General features: G+C 38.4%; 1 pseudogene; it reads right to left on the reverse strand.

Annotated features, from left to right (window-relative positions):
- Positions 1-501: 501 nt before the first annotated feature.
- On the reverse strand, positions 502-10,441 carry LOC129045993 (small ribosomal subunit protein eS21-like; annotated as a pseudogene).
- Positions 10,442-10,647: the final 206 nt, after the last annotated feature.

Genomic DNA, 10,647 nt, shown 5'->3' on the forward strand with positions numbered 1-10,647 from the left:
TTTCATTAGAACATTGTCAACTTTGAACTTTATACTTGGCTGGTTTTCATCCTTTCCTTAAATTACTTTTATTTCTTTATCTTTGCTCAGAAAGACTTTTTTTCTTTAGAAATACATTTTAAAAATCATCTTAAATTGTGGCTTTTAAAAAATTAGACCACAGATACAGACCACAGAATTAGATTGATTTGATTAATCATACTCTTTGGTTGATGACCCAGTATCATCACTGTCCCCTCCCCCCTTTTAAAAAATTTTACTTCAGTCACTCTTAATGCTCCATCCCCACCCCCAGTTTCTTCCCAGCCAGGATCCCACACCCAAAGACTCTGCTTGAATTAGTTTGTGGTAGGGGCCTCATTATTTCATTTTATTTTTTAAAGATTTTATTTATTTGACAGAGAGAGACACAGCGAGAGAGGGAACACAAGCAGGGAGAGTGGGAGAGGGAGAAGCAGGCTTCCCGCAGAGCAGGGAGCCCGCATGATGTGGGGGCTCAATGCCAGGACCTTGGGATCATGACCTGAGGCGAAGGCAGACGCTTAACAACTGAGCCACCCAGGTGCCTGGGGCCTCATTATTTTAAAAAATCTATCGAGGGCGCCTGGGTGGCTCAGTCATTAAGCGTCTGCCTTGGGCTTGGGTCATGATCCCAGGGTCCTGGGATCGAGTCCCACATAGGGCTCCCTGCTTGGCAGGAGGCCTGCTTCTCCCTCTCCCACTCCCCCTGCTTGTGTTCCTGCTCTCGCTCTCTCTCTCTCTGTCAAATAAATAAATAAAAAATCTTAAAAAAAAAATCTATCTAAGTAATTCTTGTATGTAACCAAGCTGAGAACCAATGGTGGACCCTTGCTACAAACTGTAATCCTAAGACTAGCAGCATTAGCTTCACCTGGAAGTTTATTGCATAAGGAGATTCTCAGACCTACTCAATCAGAACATACTTTTAAAACAAATTCCCGGGTGATTCTTTTTTTAAATTTTACTTATTTATTTGAAAGAGAGAGAGTAAGCACGAACGGGGCGGGGGGAGAGGGAGAATCAGGCTTCCCCATGGAGCAGGGATCCAGAGGTGGAGCTAGATCCCAAGACCCCAGGATCATGACCTGAGCCAAAGTCAGATGCTTAAATGACTGAGCCACCCAGACGCCCCTCTCCAGGTGATTCTTAGGCATTTTAAAGTTCGAGAGGCATTGATTCAGATGGATTAGTTTCAAATCCTGTCTCTACCACTTATTAGCAATGTGACCTTGAATAAATCACTCAACTTCTTTGTGCCTCAAATTCCTCATTTGGAATAATAAATGGAGAATAATAATGGGATAGTAAGTTAGGGATAATAATAGTACCTACCATCTATAGAGTTGTGAGGATTTCTTATGATATTGCCCTAAAATGTTTAGAACAGTGCCTGACACAGTAAATGCACAACAAATGTTAGGTATTAATCACCTTTTCTTTTAAGCAATACTTCTTGGACTTCTCTATCCGTCATTTTGATCAGTGATTCTCAGTTGTCTCTAGCATGCTGCAGCCACCCCCAGCAGAATCAACTGGTAGATTTAAAAAATGTATGGTTCCCTCAAGTCTCATTTCTGAAGATTCTGATTCAGTAGGTTTAGGGAGGGGTTCCACAGAATGTATATTTTTAAATCTAAATTTTAAAAATTTCTTAAACTTTTAGATCTGAGGTGATCTAATGCTCAAAATCTTTGGATTGGGAATCACTGCTTTAAATGTTGGTGCATTTAAATGCGTATATTCACAAATTCCATCAATGGCCTGATGACTCTAGCCCAGATTTTTTGCTGAGCTCCACACCAATATATCCAACTGCCCGCTACAACCCCCTACTTGGGTATTCTATGGACATTATAAAATCCCCATGTCCAAAATTCAGCCCTTCATCAAATTTCTCCCCCTCATTTTCTCTGTCAGTCAGTGGTTCCACCATCTGATACTGCAACCACGCCCAGAAAGCTGGCAGTCACTCTTATCCTCTTGAAATTTCCTACCTAGTTAATAATGTCTAACTAGAGGTTTCCTAGCTGGCTCAGTAGGTAGAGCATGCAACTCTTTTTTTTTTGCCTCATTTTTTTTTTTAATTTAAATTCTAGTTAGTTGACATACAGTGAATTATGGGTTTCAGGAGTAGAATTCAGTGATTCATCACTTACATACAACAACCAATGCTCATTACAACAAGTGCCCTTCTTAATAACATCACCCATCCAGCCCATCCCCCGCCCACCTCCCTCCATCAACCTTGTTTGTTTTCTATCATTTCTTTTTTATTTCCCCCCTTCCCATATGTTCATCTGTTTTGTTTCTTAAATTCTATATATGAGGAAAATCATATGGTATTTGTCTTTGATGTATTTCACCTAGCATAATACATTCTAGCTCCATCCGAGTCATTGCAAATGGCAAGATTTCATTCTTTTTGATGGCTGAGTAATATTCCATCATATAAATATACCACATCTTCTTTGTCCATTCATCAGTCAATGGACATTTGGGCTCTTTCCATACTTTGGCTATTGTTGATAATGCTGCTATAAACATTAGGGTGCATGTATTCCTATGAATCTGTATTTTTGTATCATTTGGGTAAATACCTAGTAGTTCTATTGCTGGATTGTTCTATTTTTAACTTTTTGAGTAACCTCCAGAGTGGCTGCACTAGTTTGCATTCTCACCAACAGTGCAAGAGGGTTTTCCTTTCTCTGCATCCTTGCCAACACCTATTGTTTCTTGTGTTGTTGATTTTAGCCATTCTGACAGGTGGAGGTCGTATCTCATCATAGTTTTGATTTGTATTTCCCTGATGATGAGTGATGTTGAGCATCTTTTCATGTGTCTGTTGGTCATCTGTGTATCTTCTTTGGAAAAATGTCTATTCATGTCTTCTAACCATTTCTTAAGTGGATTATTTGTTTTGGGGGGTTTTGAGTTTAATAAGTTCTTTATAATGGATTTTAGATACTATCCCTTTATCAGATATGTCATCTGCAACTATCTTCTCCCATTCTGTAGGCTGCCTTTTGGTTTTGTTGTTTCCTTCACTGTGCAGAAGCTTTTCACCTTGTTCATTTTTTGCTTTTCTTTCCCTTGCCTCTGGCAATGTGTCTAGTAAGAAGTTCTCCTCTAGGATTTTAATGGTTTCTTGTCTCACATTTAAGTCTTTCATCCATTTTGAATGTATTTTTTGTGTATGGTGTAAGAAAGTGGTCCAGTTTCCCAACACCATTTGTTGAAGAGACTGTCTTTTATCCATTGGATATTTTTTCCTGTTTTGTTGAAGATTAGTTGACCATACGGTTGTGGGTCCATTTCTGGGTTTTCTATTCTGTTCCATTGATCTATTTGTTTTTGTGCCAGTACCATACTGTCTTAATGATTACAGCTTTGTAATATAGTTTGAAATCTGGAATCATGATGGCTCCAGGTTTGTTTTTCTTTTTCAGGATTGCTTTGGCTATTCAGGGTCTTTTGTGGTTCCATACAAATTTTAGGATTGTTTGTTCTAGCTTTGTGAAAAATGCTGTTGGGTGTTTTGATAGGGATTCCATTAAATATGTAGATTGCTTTGGGTAGTATAGACATTTTAACAATGTTTGTTCTTCCAATCCATGAGCATGTAATGCTTTTTCATTTCTTTGTGTCCTCTTCAATTTTTTTCTTAAGTATTCTATAATTTTCAGAGTACAGATCTTTTACCTCTTTGGTTAGGCTCATTCCTAAGTATCTTACTGTTTTTGGTGCAATTGCAAGCAGGATCGATTCCTTGATTTCTTTTTCTGCTGCTTTGTTATTGGTATATAGAAATGCAACAGATTTCTGTACATTGATTTTATATCCTGCAACTTTGCTGAATTCATGTATTCTAGCAATTTTTTGGTGGAGTCTTTCAGGTTTTCTACATAGAGTATAATGTCATCTCCAAATAGTGAAATCACCTCTTCTAGGAACCCTGCCTTGTTATGTTTTCCTGTAATGCTCTAGGTTTCCCTTAATTACAGTAGTGATTTTCTTGCATTATAAATTGCATACTTAGTTAGGTATATGGGTTCCAGAGTCAGACTGTATAGATCTGGATGCTTGTATCAGTGGTTACTGGCTTCATGACATTGAGTGTGCTACTTAATTTCCATGCTTGGGTCTCCTCTTTGTGAAAAGATTATTTTAGTAGGATTCACCTCTTATTTTGTTTTGAGAATTAAATACTATGACATGTAAAATTCTTAGAACGGTGCCTGGCACAAAGTCAAGTACTTGACAAACATTAGATAGGATTACTATCTCTGCAGATAAACTTAGCTTTTTAGCAGTGGAGCATGTGTTTGTGTTTCTGTTTTGTTGTTTAATCTCTGCACTCTATCCAGTCTCTGGCATATAGTACTCATGGATGACTTTAATTTTTTTACTCATTAAGTCTTTTAACAAATTTTAGTTGACACCTGTCACGCACTTCTAGGCACTAGGGACACATCAGTGAAAAATTAAAAGCCTGTTCTCATAATGTTTACCTGGAGACAAAAAAGCATTAAGTAAACAATGGATAAGCAGTAGTAATATGGAAGGGGGAAAAATGGGGAGGGGTTGGGGGGGATAGGAAATGCTAGTGATGGGCAGGGGTTGAGGATAAGAGAAAAGGCAGAGAGGGGTTGCAATTTTTAAGCAGGATAATCAAGAAAGGCTTATGAAGATGATGACATTTCAGCAAAGATTTGAAGTAGATGAAAGATTGAATTATGCAGGTATGAAAGGGCACTCAGCTCACTCAGAGGAGGGAACAATTACACAGACCCTAAGATGGGCTCCTGCTTGGCATGTTTGAGAAAATGCAAGGGCAGTGTTGCTGATGTGTAATAAGTAAGGGAAAGAGTAGGAGAATATGACTTCTGGGTCTTGTCTGCCACTGTAAGGACTTTGTCCTTTGTTGGAGAGCAATGAGAAGGCATTAGAGGGTTCTGAGGAGGAAATATCTGAATTGGGCTTTAACAAGATCACTATGGCCACAGAGTTGAGATTAAAATGAAGCAATGTAGGGAAAAAAGTTAGAAGACTTGTGCAAGAATTTAGGCAAGAGATGATGGTGACATGGACAAGGGTGGTAGTGATGAACTGATAGGATTTACCAAGAGATTATACATAGTGTGTGAAACAAAAAAGAATCAAGGATGCCTCCAAAGATTTTCGCCTAATAAACTGGAAGAAGAGATTGCCTTCAAGTGAGATGGAGAAGACTGAAAATAAGAGGTTCTTTTTTCCGGTTGAGTTGGAGATCAGGATTTGGTTTGCGGACATAAAGTTTGAGAGGCCAAGTGGATATATGTACATAGATATATGAATCTAGAGTTCCAGAGGAAGAGGTCTGTACTAGAAATCTAAAGTTGGAAGTTATCTGAGTATAGATGGTATTTAAAACCTTGAAACTGGATGAGATTACCAAGGTAGTGACCACTGAGATGTCCAAGATCTGAATCCAAGGGCACCCCAAAATTTAGAAGCCACAGAAATGAGGAGGAACCAGCAAAAGAGACTGAGAAAGTGAGTCCTATAAGGTAGAAAAAAATGTAAAAGTGATATTTTGAAACCAGGTGAAGAAAATATTTAAGTAAGAAGTGATCAACTGTGTCAATTGCTTTAGGTCAACTAATACAAGGATTGAGATATGAAAAATCAGTTTAGTAACATGGAGATCATAGGGTGTTTACAAGGCCATTTACCATGGAAAGGTAGGGGTAAAAGCATGCTTGAAGTAGGTCTGAGAGAGACTGGGAGAACAGGAATTGGAGACAGAAGTATAGACAGTTTTTTCAAGGAGTTTTGCCATAAATGAGTCAATAAATGGGGATGTGGGTGTCAAGAGAAGTTTTATAGGGTCTATTGTTGTTAAAGGTATGAGAATTTATCTCATTTGTAAACTGATGGGAATTTTTTCAACAATGAAGGGAAACCAAGGATGTGGGAAAGAGTGGGTAGAACTGCTGAGGAAATATCCTTGAGCAAATAAGAGAGGATAGGATCTACTTCACAAGTGTAGGGCTGGTCTTGGATGGGAGCCCAGGCAGAAGATCCTAGTAGTAATAGGAGAAAAGACATAATATATGGACACAAATGCCGGTAAGCAGGCAGATGTTGTGATGAGCCTGTGGTTTCTAATTACATCTATTCAGACCTTTTCAAGAAATACCAGAGCACTTTTCTATTACATATATAAATCACTTTTTAAAAAACATTTTATTTGTGAGAGAGAGACAGATAGCAAGAGAGAGCACGAGCTGGGGGGAGAGGGAGAAGCCGCTTCCCTACTGAGCAGGGAGTCCAATGCGGGGCTCTATCCCAGGACCCTAGGATCACTACCTGAGCCAAAGGCAGATGCTCAACCAACTGAGCCACACAAGTGCCCCTATAAATCACTTAAGTTAAATAACTAAGCATTCTTTTTTTTTTTTTTTTAAAGATTTTTATGTATTTGAGAGAGAGAGAGCATGAGAGCGGGGAGGAGCAGAGGGAGAAGCAGACTCCAGGATCATGACCTGAACAGAAGGCAGTCACTTAACCAACTGAGCCACCCAGGCACCCATAACTAAGCATTCTTAAAAGAGCCTAGTATGCATGACACTGTTGATTTGAACATGGAGGGGTTCCCCTTTCTTGCAAGGAACAGTATTGTGGGTGAAGTGAGGAATTAATTGTGATGTAGTGTTATCAAAAAGGCATATGAAAATACTGCAGGAGCTAATACTGAGAAAAACACTGAATAGAATTTTCAAGAGTATATAGGCATGCAGCCAGGGCTAATTTCCTATGGTTTAATATTCTGGGTCAGTAAGCTTTTAAAGTTCTATGATATAACATTGTAAGAATGTGACAATTCTCATTTCCTGCAGACAAATAAGTAAATACTGTGTTTGTCTTTTGGTCAATTTGAAGCTGATATAGGGAAACTGGCCTGAAGTTGATAATACTTTAGATTTCTAGCCTACAAACTTCTGACATCTAGATACCAAATTGCTTCCATCTCAGAAAGTACTTGGCTCTTGAATCAATCTTTCTCTTTCCTTCTTTTGGGTTTTTTCTTTTTTTTTTTTTTTAATGAAAATATTCCACCTCTATTATCCTCTCCAGTCAGAAGTTCTTTGAAATGATGCTGTTGGCCTTGGCCAGCAGGAGGATGGAGTCATTTGATTCATCATCCTGCGAATGGCCCCACAGATAGCATAGGTTTTAAATTGGCTGTTGAACCTGCATGTCACCTTGTTGACTTTGGTCATGTTCATCTGGATGGATACGTGGTCCTTGGCGAGGCTGATGCCATTGCTGAGGGAGCATTTCGGCAGCACATACAGTTCCACCAACTCATCAGAGTTGTTCTGCATGTTCAGAGTGCCCCCGCTCCTACTGCCACGAGCATGAGCGCAAACTCTTGAATCAGTTTTAAAAACATTTTTCCCCCATGTATACTTTTTCTTAAGAGGAACTCATGAATAATTAAATATTTACAGTTGGTTTAAATTTTAAACATTTGGTGGGAGTTTAAAAAATATATGTTATTTTAGGGGCACCTGGGTGGCTCAGTCATTAGGTGTCTGCCTTAGGCCAGGTCATGATCCCAGGGTTCTGGGATTGAGCCCGTCAGGCTCCCTGCTCAGCGGGAAGGCTGCTTCTCCCTCTCCCACTCCCCCTGCTTGTGTTCCCTCTCTCGCTGTGTCTCTCTCTGTCAAATAAATAAATCTTAAAATATATATATATGTTATTTTAAATTTTCAGAGAACAAAATTTTAAGACCCTAGGAGTTATTATAAAATGAATTATTCTTTTTTTTCCAGTCTCATAAAAAATAACTTCAAAACTGAGAGTGCCATGTAGGACCCAGCTGCAGAAATTCAAAATCAGCTACATGCAGCTGCATTCTGGTTCCCCTAATTCATCTAACAGCTTCTAGTGGGTTCTGTAAGTGACATTCGAAAAGGCACAGCAGATGTGCAAGATGGCTCCTGAAATCTAAAGTGGGACAGAGTGTACTCTAATTGATTGACAGCATGAGGAGCACCGTGAGCAAGGGCCGTCTCCTGTGGAGGATCCCCCCTCCCTCTTCCTGCTTCTGCCTACAAATGAAACTTTCATACAAGACAAGCAGGGGATGTAAGTCAGTCAGTCTTTCTCTTCAAATATGCATTGTAGTGAAAAGATTCTCAGCGAAAGAGAGTCACTTAGATGTGGAAAAAATTCTTCTTTAACTTCTGACAAAGAGTTGACTCTGCATAGTTTTAACAAAGTAGACAAATATATGTTTGAATGCGAAACTCAGGATACTGGAGATAGAGCTGAGATTAATGAAAAGAACAAAGAAATAATGTAACTGGGATTTATTAGCCCTCAAACAACATTGATTAGAACTGAAATATTTCATCATTAGAAGCCCAATATTGCCCTAATAATAAAGTGTTTGTTTTAAATTTTAATTAGAAGGCTGGACAAAGTATTTGAGGTTGTTAACCAGGAATTCATAGTCTAGGCTATATCACCTGTACGCTTACTCTTCAAATTCTAGTACCTCAAGTCCTCAAGAAAAGGGAAAAACACCTCATTAATTGCATGTGAACTAAATGCTGGACCTAGGGCTAGGTGCTTCTTGTAACTTTATGTGGTTTAGGATCTCAGAGATGTTAACTAACTTTTCTTAGATTCATATTAATATAGAAACATAAACCCCTAATTTTACTGATGCTTTTCTTCATCTCTTCTGCTGTAAAATGGAAACCAAGTATAAAATGTACCCCAGGAAAATATGTCTAAGCATAAATTCAGATGCATGCTAGGATCCTGAGTTTCCTTCAAACCAGCTCTAGAAGAAATTCACACAGTCATAAATACAAGATTTCTCTGTAGAAGAAAGTCAGGAATGGTAAGGTGTTTGCAAAGAAGAGCTGGGGGTAAATTGTCTTGAAACTTTTGCCTACAACATTTGCCTAAAACTATGCTTATTTGGAATCATCTGCCAAATATGCCAGTGAATTCATATCCCCTGGGAAGCCTGCCTTTCAGAGGGTCTTCAAGTGCTGTACTGTGATAAAAATCTGAAAACTAGAGCGGACCTTACATGTGATTAAATCTAGACTTCACTCCTGAGGCTTGTGAACTAAACTGGGTTCTAACAATGTAAGCAGCGATTACCTGGTAACCTCCTTTTACTCTTAAGTATCACTTCTTCTGCCCTTATAAAACCCTCAGATTCCTACTCCAATGGCTAGCCTGTAGCTCTGAACCTGCAGCAACCCCAAACTGTTATCCTTCCTTTCATTTCCCATTACCTCTATTTTAATGATGACAAAGTCTTTTGTGGTATTGGTGCAAATCCATCAAATATGAAACATTTACATTCCACTATCTGGTCAACATCATATTCTTCTTGCTCTCCCACACAGATAGTTTTATGTACAACTGTGCTTTGACAACATGGTGATTGCCAGGTCTTTGAGAATCCTGACTTTATACCTATCTGTCTTCACTTTCTCCCTACTTTGATTCCATTGCCCATCATTTCAGATATTCTCTTGCCAATATCCTCAACTTACTTGTCTTTCCATCACAAACATATAAACTGGTATTTTGTACCTTTCATTACTTTTTTCCTCCCTGTTTCAAAGGATGGGTCAGTCCTTCTCCCATTTATACTAATCCATCTCTATTCACTCTCCTCTCTCTCAGAAATTCTATACATGTCCCAACTTTTTTTACATCATGGAAAGCACAGAAAAATGACAATATTTGTGCTATTCACTAGAATAAACTGAAGGGGACTGAGGAATCTATACTGGGCTTACATATATATATATATATATATATATATATATATATATATAGGATATATACACACACACACACACCCCTATTTATATGTTTATTTATGGTGTAATTGTGAAAAAAGAAAATACAAAATACAAGGGAAGAGAATAAAACCAAATACTGACTCTATTTGAATAAATATTGAATTGTATAAAACCTCCAAATATATCTTTTAAACTTGAACTTGCTTCTCTAAATGTAATTTTTAAATAGATTTAAATTTGAAATGGCCACACAAATTTTCTTTTTAATGATTATCTCTTTGAATTCTTTTAAGTTTATGTACTCATTTTTAAGTAATATCTACACCCACCATGGGACTCAAACTCACGACCCTGAGATCAAGAGTTGCATGCTCTTCCGACTGAGCCAGACAAGTGCCTCCCCTTTAAGTTTATTTATTTACTTATTTTATTTTTTAAAGATTATTTATTTATTTACTTGAGAGAGAGAGACAGCGCCTGCAAGTGAGCACAGGGGGAAGGGGCAGAGAGAAGCAGACTCCCCACTGAGCAGGGAGCCCAATGCAGGGCTAGATCCCAGGACTCTGAGATCATGACCCGAGCCGAAGGCAGATGCTTAGCTGACTGAGCCACCCAGGTGCCCCTATTTACTTATTTATTTTTAAGTAATGAATTCTTAACAGTTCTCATTGATGAGAAATTTTGAATGTAATAACCTTTCAATGTTCACAACTTAAATTTTATCTAAAGACTCTTAACAGTTTTCTTATCTTCCATTAACAAATGTAACACAGAAATGTCCTGTGAGGGGCGCCTGGGTGGCTCA

Source organism: Mirounga angustirostris, unplaced genomic scaffold (assembly GCF_029215605.1).
Source record: "Mirounga angustirostris isolate CCGP_5_RB_7025 unplaced genomic scaffold, mMirAng1.0.hap1 SCAF_2, whole genome shotgun sequence".
Taxonomy (NCBI): Eukaryota; Metazoa; Chordata; class Mammalia; order Carnivora; family Phocidae; genus Mirounga; species Mirounga angustirostris.